Source organism: Salmo salar, chromosome ssa27 (assembly GCF_905237065.1).
Source record: "Salmo salar chromosome ssa27, Ssal_v3.1, whole genome shotgun sequence".
Taxonomy (NCBI): Eukaryota; Metazoa; Chordata; class Actinopteri; order Salmoniformes; family Salmonidae; genus Salmo; species Salmo salar.
Genome location: NC_059468.1, coordinates 5,297,162 through 5,307,335, shown reverse-complemented (window position 1 = coordinate 5,307,335; position 10,174 = coordinate 5,297,162).

Genomic DNA, 10,174 nt, shown 5'->3' with positions numbered 1-10,174 from the left:
AACAGTCTGCTTAAACTAATAACACACAAACAATTATATGTTTTCATGTCTTTATTGAACACACCGTGGGTGCGTTACTTTACTCACAGCGCAGGATTGGAAAAGTCTGTGAACCCATTGATTTAATAACTGGTTGACTGTCCTTTGGCAGCAATAACCTCAACCAAACATTTTCTGTAGTTGTGGATCAGACCTGCACAACGGTCAGGAGGTATTTTGGACCATTCCTCTTTACAAAACTGTTTCAGTTCACCAATATTCTTGGGATGTCTGGTGTGAACCGCTCTCTTGAGGTCATGCCACAGCATCTCAATCGGGTTGAGGTCAGGACTCTGACTGGGCCACTCCAGAAGACGTATTTTCTTCTATTCAAGCCATTCTGTTGATTTACTACATTTACATTTACGTCATTTAGCAGACGCTCTTATCCAGAGCGACTTACAAATTGGTGCATTCACCTTATGATATCCAGTGGAACATCCTATCCCAGGTATTCCTTAAAGAGGTTGGGTTTCAGGTGTCTCCGGAAGGTGGTGATTGACTCCGCTGTCCTGGCGTCGTGAGGGAGCTTGTTCCACCATTGGGGTGCCAGAGCAGCGAACAGTTTTGACTGGGCTGAGCGGGAACTGTGCTTCCGCAGAGGTAGGGAGGCGAGCAGGCCAGAGGTGGATGAACGCAGTGCCCTTCTTTGGGTGTAGGGACTGATCAGAGCCTGAAGGTACGGAGGTGCCGTTCCCCTCACAGCTCCGTAGGCAAGCACCATGGTCTTGTAGCAGATGCGAGCTTCAACTGGAAGCCAGTGGAGTGTGCGGAGGAGCGGGGTGACGTGAGAGAACTTGGGAAGGTTGAACACCAGACGGGCTGAGGCGTTCTGGATGAGTTGTAGGGGTTTGATGGCACAGGCAGGGAGCCCCGCCAACAGCGAGTTGCAGTAATCCAGACGGGAGATGACAAGTGCCTGGATTAGGACCTGCGCCGCTTCCTGTGTGAGGCAGGGTCGTACTCTGCGAATGTTGTAGAGCATGAACCTACAGGATCGGGTCACCGCCTTGATGTTAGCGGAGAACGACAGGGTGTTGTCCAGGGTCACGCCAAGGCTCTTAGCACTCTGGGAGGAGGACACAATGGAGTTGTCAACCGTGATGGCGAGATCATGGAACGGGCAGTCCTTCCCCGGGAGGAAGAGCAGCTCCGTCTTACCGAGGTTCAGCTTGAGGTGGTGATCCGTCATCCACACTGATATGTCTGCCAGACATGCAGAGATGCGATTCGCCACCTGGTTATCAGAAGGGGGAAAGGAGAAGATTAATTGTGTGTCGTCTGCATAGCAATGATAGGAGAGACCATGTGAGGATATGACAGAGCCAAGTGACTTGGTGTATAGCGAGAATAGGAGAGGGCCTAGAACTAAGCCCTGGGGGACACCAGTGGTGAGAGCACGTGGTGCGGAGACGGATTCTCGCCATGCCACCTGGTAGGAGCGACCTGTCAGGTAGGACGCAGTCCAAGTGTGAGCCGCGCCGGAGATGCCCAACTCGGAGAGGGTGGAGAGGAGGATCTGATGGTTCACAGTATCAAAGGCAGCAGATAGGTCTAGAAGGATGAGAGCAGAGGAGAGAGAGTTAGCTTTAGCAGTGCGGAGAGCCTCCGTGACACAGAGAAGAGCAGTCTCAGTTGAATGACCAGTCTTGAAACCTGACTGATTTGGATCAAGAAGGTCATTCTGAGAGAGATAGCAAGAGAGCTGGCCAAGGACGGCACGCTCAAGAGTTTTGGAGAGGAAAGAAAGAAGGGATACTGGTCTGTAGTTGTTGACATCGGAGGGATTGAGTGTACTACTGTGTTTTCGGTTGTTGTCCTGTTGCATCACCCAACTTCTGTTGAGCTTCAATTGGCGGACAGATAGCCTTACATTCTCCTGTAAAATGTCTTGATAAACTTGGGAATTCATTTTTCCACCGATGACTGCAAGCTGTCCAGGCCCTGAGGCAGCAAAGCAGCCCCAAACCATGATGCTCCCTCCACCATACTTTACAGTTGGGATGAGGTTTTGATGTTGGTGTGCTGTACCTTTTTTTTCTCCACACAGTGTTGGGTGTTCCTTCCAAACAACTTAACTGTAGTTTCATCTGTCCATGTAATATTTTGCCAGTAGTGCTGTGGAACATCCAGGTGCTCTTTTGCGAACTTCAGACGTGCAGCAATGTTTTTTTTTTGGACAGCAGTGGCTCCTTCCGTGGTGTCCTCCCATGAACACCATTCTTGTTTAGTGTTTTACGTATCGTAGACTCGTCAACAGAGATGTTAGCATGTTCCAGAGATTTCTGTAAATCTTTAGCTGATACTCTAGGATTCTTTTTAACCTCACTAAGCATTCTGCCCTGTGCTCTTGCAGTTATCATTGCAGGACGGCCACTCCTAGGGAGAGTAGCAACGGTGCTGAACTTTCTCCATGTAGACAATTGGTCTTACCGTGGACTGATGAACATCAAGGCTTTTAGAGATATTTTTGTAACCCTTTCCAGCTTTCTGCAAGTCAACAATTCTTCATCTTAGGTCTTCAAAGATCTCTTTAGTTCGAGGCATGGTTCACATCAGGCAATGGTTCTTGTGAATAGCAAACTAACATTGTGACTTTTTTATTTGGCAGGGCAGCTCGAACCGACATCTCCAATCTTGGCTCATTGATTGGACTACAGGTTAGCTGACTCCTGATTCCAATGAGCTTTTGGAGAAGTCATTAGCCTAGGGGTTCACATACATTTCCCAACCTACACTGTGATTGTTTAAATGATGTATTCAATATAGACAAGAAAAATACAATAATTTGTGTGTTACTAGTTTAAGCAGACTGTTTGTCTATTGTTGTGATTAGATGAAAATCAGATCAAATTTTATGACCAATTTATGCAGAAATCCAGGTAATTCCAAAGGGTTCACATACTTTTTCTTACCACTTTATATACTGTTTGCATGAAAGGTTAAACCTAAATTGATGGGTATTTTGCTGTAGCAGTTTGATTGAAATGTTTTGGCGTTCTTATGGACAGCTGTAATTGCACTCTGTTATTTTATTTATTTATTTATTTCACCTTTATTTAACCAGGTAGGCAAGTTGAGAACAAGTTCTCATTTACAATTGCGACCTGGCCAAGATAAAGCAAAGCAGTTTGACAACATACAAAAACACAGAGTTACACATGGAGTAAAACAACATACAATCAATGATACAGTAGAAAAAAATAAGACTATATACAATGTGAGCAAATGATGTGAGATAAGGGAGGTAAAGGCAAAAAAGGCCATGGTGGCAGAGTAAATAAAGTATAGCAAGTAAAACACTGGAAGGGTAGATTTGTTATTTGAAGAAAGTTCAAAATTAAAATATAAATAATATAGTGCAAAGGAGCAAAATAAATTAAATAAATAAATAAAGTAGGGGAAGAGGTAGTAGTTTGGGCTAAATTATAGATGGGCTATGTACAGGTGCAGTGATCTGGGAGCTGCTCTGATAGCTGGTGCTTAAAGCTAGTGAGGGAGATAAGTGTTTCCAGTTTCAGAGATGTTTGTAGTTCGTTCCAGTCATTGGCAGCAGAGAACTGGAAGGAGAGACGACCAAAGGAGGAGTTGGCTTTAGGGGTGACCAGAGAGATATACCTGCTGGAGCGCATGCTACAGGTGGGTGCTGCTATGGTGACCAGTGAGCGGAGATAAGGGGGGACTTTACGTATCAGGGTCTTGTAGATGACCTGGAGCCAATGTTTTTTGCGACGATTATGAAGCGAAGGCCAGCCAACGAGAGCGTACAGGTCGCAGTGGTGGGTAGTATATGGGGCTTTGGTGACAAAACGGATGGCACTGTGATAGACTGCATCCAGCTTGTTGAGTAGGGTATTGGAGGCTATTTTGTAAATGACATCGCCGAAGTCGAGGATTGGTAGGATGGTCAGTTTTACGAGGGTAAGTTTGGCAGCATGAGTGAAGGATGCTTTGTTGCGAAATAGGAAGCCAATTCTAGATTTAACTTTGGATTGGAGATGATTGATGTGAGTCTGGAAGGAGAGTTTACAGTCTAACCAGACACCTAGGTATTTGTAGTTGTCCACAAATTCTAAGTCAGAACCGTCCAGAGAAGTGATGCTGGACAGGCGGGCAGGTGCAGGCAGCGATCGGTTGAAGAGCATGCATTTAGTTTTACTTGTATTTAGGAGCAGTTGGAGACCACGGAAGGAGAGTTGTATGGCATTGAAGCTCGTCTGGAGGGTTGTTAACAGTGTCCAAAGAAGGGCCAGAAGTATACAGAATGGTGTCGTCTGCGTAGAGGTGGATCAGAGATTCACCAGCAGCAAGAGCGACATCATTGATGTATACAGAGAAAAGAGTTGGCCCAAGAATTGAACCCTGTGGTACCCCCATAGAGACTGCCAGAGGTCCGGACAGCAGGCCCTCCGATTTGACACACTGAACTCTATCATAGAAATAGTTGGTGAACCAGGCGACGCAATCATTTGAGAAACCAAGGCTACTGAGTCTGCCGATGAGGATGTGGTGATTAACAGAGTCAAAAGCTTTGGCCAGGTCAATGAATACGGCAGCACAGTATTGTTTCTTATCGATGGTGGTTACGATGTCGTTTAGGACCTTGAGCGTGGCTGAGGTGCACCCATGACCAGCTCTGAAACCAGATTGCATAGCGGAGAGGGTGCGGTGGGATTCGAAATGGTCGGTAATCTGTTTGTTGACTTGGCTTTCGAAGACCTTAGAAAGGCAGGGTAGGATGGATATAGGTCTGTAGCAATTTGGGTCAAGAGTGTCACCTCCTTTGAAGAGGGGGATGACAGCAGCTGCTTTCCAATCTATGGGAATCTCAGACGACACGAAAAGAGGTTGAACAGGCTAGTAATAGGGGTTGCAATAATTTCGGCAGATAATTTTAGAAAGAAAGGGTCCAGATTGTCAAGCCCAGCTGATTTGTAGGGGTCCAGATTTTGCAGCTCTTTCAGAACATCAGCTGAATGGATTTTGGAGAAGGAGAAATGGGGGAGGCTTGGGCGAGTAGCTGTGGGGGGTGTAGTGCTGTTGAATGCAGTAGGGGTAGTTAGGTGGAAAGCATGGCCAGCCGTAGAAAAATGCTTATTGAAATTCTCAATTATAGTGGGCTTATCGGTGGTGACAGAGTTTCCTATCCTCAGTGCAGTGGGCAGCTGGGAGGAGGTGTTCTTATTCTCCATGGACTTTACAATGTCCCAGAACTTTTTAGAGTATGAGTTGCAGGAAGCAAATTTCTGTTTGAAAAAGCTAGCCTTGGCGTTTCTAACTGCCTGTGTGTATTGGTTTCTAACTTCCCTGAAAAGTTGCATATCGCGGGGGCAGTTCGATGCTAATGCAGAACGCCACAGGATATTTTTGTGTTGGTTAAGGGCAGTCAGGTCTGGGGAGAACCAAGGGCTATATCTGTTCCTGGTTCTAAATTTCTCGAAAGGGGCATGCTTATTTAAGATGGTGAGGAAGGCATTTAAAAAAAATAACCAGGCATCCTCTACTGACGGGATGAGGTCAATATCCTTCCAGGATACCAGGGCCAGATCGATTAGAAAGGCTTGCTCGTTGAAATGTTTCAGGGAGCGTTTGACAGTGATGAGTGGAGGTCGTTTGACCGCTGACCCATTACGGGTGCAGGCAATGAGGCAGTGATCGCTGAGATCTTGGTTGAAAACAGCAGAGGTGTATTTAGAGGGCACGTTGGTTAGGATGATATCTATGAGGGTGCCAGTGTTTGCGGCTTTGGGGTTGTACCTGGTGGGTTCATTAATAATTTGTGTGAGATTGAGGGCATCAAGCTTGGATTGTAGGATGGCTGGGGTGTTAAGCATGTCCCAGTTTAGGTCACCTAGTAGCACGAGCTCTGAAGATAGATGGGGGGCAATCAGTTCACATATGGTATCCAGAGCACAGCTGGGGGCAGAGGATGGTTTATAGCAGGCGGCAACGGTGAGAGACTTGTTTTTAGAGAGGTGGATTTTTAAAAGTAGAAGTTCAAATTGTTTGGGTACAGACCTGGATAGCAGGACAGAACTCTGCAGGCTATCTCTGCAGTAGATTGCAACACCGCCCCCTTTGGTCGTTCTATCGTGTCTGAAAACGTTGTAGTTAGGGATGAAGATTTCAGAGTTTTTGGTGGACTTCCTAAGCCAAGATTCAGACACAGCTAGGACATCCGGGTTGGCAGAGTGTGCTAAAGCAGTGAATAAAGCAAACTTAGGGAGGAGGCTTTTAATGTTAACCTCTCTAGGGTAGGTGGCACCAAATCGTCCCACCTACGCAACAGCCAGTCTAATCCCGTGGCGCGATATTCAAATACCTTAAAAATGCTATTTCTTCAATTTCTCAAACATATAACTATTTTACACCATTTTAAAGACAAGACTCTCCTTTATCTAACCACACTGTCCGATTTCAAAAAGGCTTTACAACGAAAGCAAAACATTAGATTATGTCAGCAGAGTACCCAGCCAGAAATAATCAGACACCCATTTTTCAAGCTAGCATATACTGTCACATAAACCCAAACCACAGCTAAATGCAGCACTAACCTTTGATGATCTTCATCAGATGACAACCCTAGGACATTATGTTATACAATACATGCATGTTTTGTTCAATCAAGTTCATATTTATATCAAAAAACAGCTTTTTACATTAGCATGTGACGTTCAGAACTAGCATACCCCCCGCAAACTTCCGGGGAATTTACTAACAATTTACTAAATTACTCACGATAAACGTTCACAAAAAGCATAACAATTATTTTAAGAATTATAGATACAGAACTCCTCTATGCACTCGATATGTCCGATTTTAAAATAGCTTTTTGGTGAAAGCACATTTTGCAATATTCTAAGTACATAGCCCAGCCATCACGGGCTAGCTATTTAGACACCCAGCAAGTTTAGCCTTCACCAAAATCAGATTTACTATAACAAAAATGTTATTACCTTTGCTGTTCTTCGTCAGAATGCACTCCCAGGACTTCTACTTCAATAACAAATGTTGGTTTGGTCCCAAATAATCCATCGTTATATCCAAACAGCGGCGTTTTGTTCGTGCGTTCTAGACACTATCCGAAATGGTAAATCAGGGTTACGAGCATGGCGCATTTCATGACAAAAAAATTCTAAATATTCCATTACCGTACTTCGAAGCATGTCAACCGCTGTTTAAAATCAATTTTTATGCAATTTATCTCATAAAAAAGCGATAATATTCCGACCGGGAATCTGCGTTTCGGTAAATAGAGGGAAAAAAAAGAAAGACGGGGGCGACCAGTGCACGCGCCTAAGCCCACTGTCCCCTGATCGGCCACTTGACAAAAGCGATAATGTGTTTCAGCCTGGGGCTGGAATGACAACATTCAGCTTTTTCCCGGGCTCTGAGAGCCTATGGGAGCCGTGGGAAGTGTCACGTTACCGCAGAGATCCTTTGTTTTGGAAAGAGATGTCAAAGAAAGCCAATAAATGGTCAGACAGGCCACTTCCTGTAAAGGAATCTCTCAGGTTTTTGCCTGCCATATGAGTTCTGTTATACTCACAGACACCATTCAAACAGTTTTAGAAACTTTAGGGTGTTTTCTATCCATATCTAATAAGTATATGCATATTCTAGTTACTGGGTAGGAGTAGTAACCAGATTAAATCGGTGACGTTTTTTATCCGGCGGTGTAAATACTGCCCCCTAGCCCTAGGCTATTACGGTTACAGAAGTCATCAAAAGAGAGCGCCTTGGGAGTAGGAGTGGAGCCAGGCACTGCAGGGCCTGGATTCACCTCTACATCCCCAGAGGAGCAGAGAAGAATGAGTATGAGGGTACGGCTAAAAGCTATAAGAATTGGTCGTCTGTGACGTCCAGAATAGAGAGAAAAAGGAGCATGTTTCTGGGGGCGATAAAATAGCTTCAAGGTATAATGTACAGACAAAGGTATGGTGGGATGTGAATACAGAGGAGGTAAACCTAGGCATTTAGTGATGTTGAGAGAGATATTGTCTCTAGAAACATCATTGAAACCAGAAGATGTCATAGCATGTGTGGGTGGAGGAACTGAGAGGTTGGATAAGGTATAATGAGCAGGGCTAGAGGCTCTACAGTGAAATAAGCCAATAAACACAAACCAGAACAGCAATGGACAAGGCATATTGACATTAAGGAGAGGCATGAGCCGAGTGATCAAAGGGTCCAGTGAGATTCAGACAGCTAGCCGGGCCATAGGTAGCAAGCTAGTGGAAGATGGAGGGAGGTCTGTTTTTAGCCACCTCGTGCGTTTCCGTCTGTGGATTAGTGGGGTTCCGTGTGGAAGGGGGGACCAGTCCAAGTTGGCAAAATAGTTAGTTATAGTGGCCCAAGAAAAGTGTCCGATAGACCTATTCAGATCGCAGCCGATAAGACAGCTAACGATTAGCGGGCCGCAGAATGGGCGATCAGGTTACGTCGCGACGGAGGGGCCAGTTGGATAACTCCCTCGGGCAGATAACGTCGGTGGTCCAGTCGTGAAGGCCCGATGGGGCTCCGCATCGGCAGTAAAACGGGTCCGGATAGGTGAATGTAGCCCAGGAGACACTTCAGCTGGCTAGCTCAGGAATAGCCCAGGAGTCGCTGACGGAACTCTTCAGCTGCTAGCTCCGGAATAATGTGTGTAAATTCCGGGACCGACGTTGCCAATAGTCACTCAGGTAGCAGCTAGTTAGCTGCAAGATCCAGGTGTAAATGTCCAGAGCATGCAGTTGAAATCCGGGGAAAGGAGAGAGAATAGGACCGGTATGCTCTGGTCTGAGTCGCGCTGTACAAAGACTGGCGATAGCTTTTCGAGCTAATGGATATCTGATGACCGCTAACCGTGGCTAGCTAAACTCCAACGTTAGCCAGTGAAAATGGCTAACCTCTGGCTAGCTTCTGTTGTGGATTTCAGATTTGAGGTAAATAATACTTTCTTTTTTAAATTGGTGAGGCGGGTTGCAGGAGAGTGCTTTGAGGTTGAGTTTTTTGAAGAAAAAATTAAAAAAGATATGCAAAGAAAAATATGTAAATATATATATACACGGGACACGACAGGAGGAGGGTAAAGGACGTCTGAACTGCTACGCCATCTTGGATGACTAACCAAATAATAATAATAATGAAAATAATAATGAAAATTAAAAGTTCAATATTAAAAATGGCCAATATTCACTTAATTAATTTGATGATTTTATTTGTCATTATAATCACATAACATTGTACATTGTAGGCCTATGTCTTCATTAAATTTACATTTAGCAAGACCAAATGAACTGAGAAGACATCATAGTCGATCACATTATATTATAAATACCTTTTGAAGTTTAGTACATTTCATGATGATTGTGCATAATTTATAAGACATACAACAGATGGAGTGGATGGATTGATTTATGTTTTTATTTTTATTTCTTTGGTGCTATTTTCACAAGCATGTGGTGAATTTTCCAAACTTAAGTACAAGACTAATAAACTGACAACACATGTAATACCCCCTATCTTATGTTCAGAACCTTTGATTGTGCATTCATTGGGATCTTTCACCCCTGAGTCATTCATGCAAAATCTAAGTTTTCTGTGAAATACTATGAAATACTAATACTTGTTTAGTAAGCAATACCTCAGATAAAGCTCATTATTTTGTCATTTTAACTACCATTAAATCCATTAGCAAATAATACAAGATACAAATGTCAAAACAGTTATTTTTAAGGTGATGAATAGAGTGAAATGGTAAATATGATTTTCCATGCAGTTTGACTATAACTTGACAATGTTTTAAATAATTTGTATCCAATGGCAGGTTGTGAGCATGTTGAGAAATATGTCAGTCTTACAGTTTCATTACCCTTATACAATACATACACTACATGACCAAAGGTATGTGGACACCTGCTCGTCAAACATCTCATTGCAAAATCATGTGCATTAATATGGAGTTGGTCCCCACTTTGCTGCTATAACAGCCTCCACTAGTGAGGTCTGGCACTGATGTTGGCCTGGCTCGCAGTCAGCGTTCCAATTCATCCAAAAGATGTTCGATGGGGTTGAGGTCAGGGCTCTGTGCAGGTCAGTGAAGTTCTTCCACACCGATCTCAACAAACCATTTCTGTACGGACCTCACTTT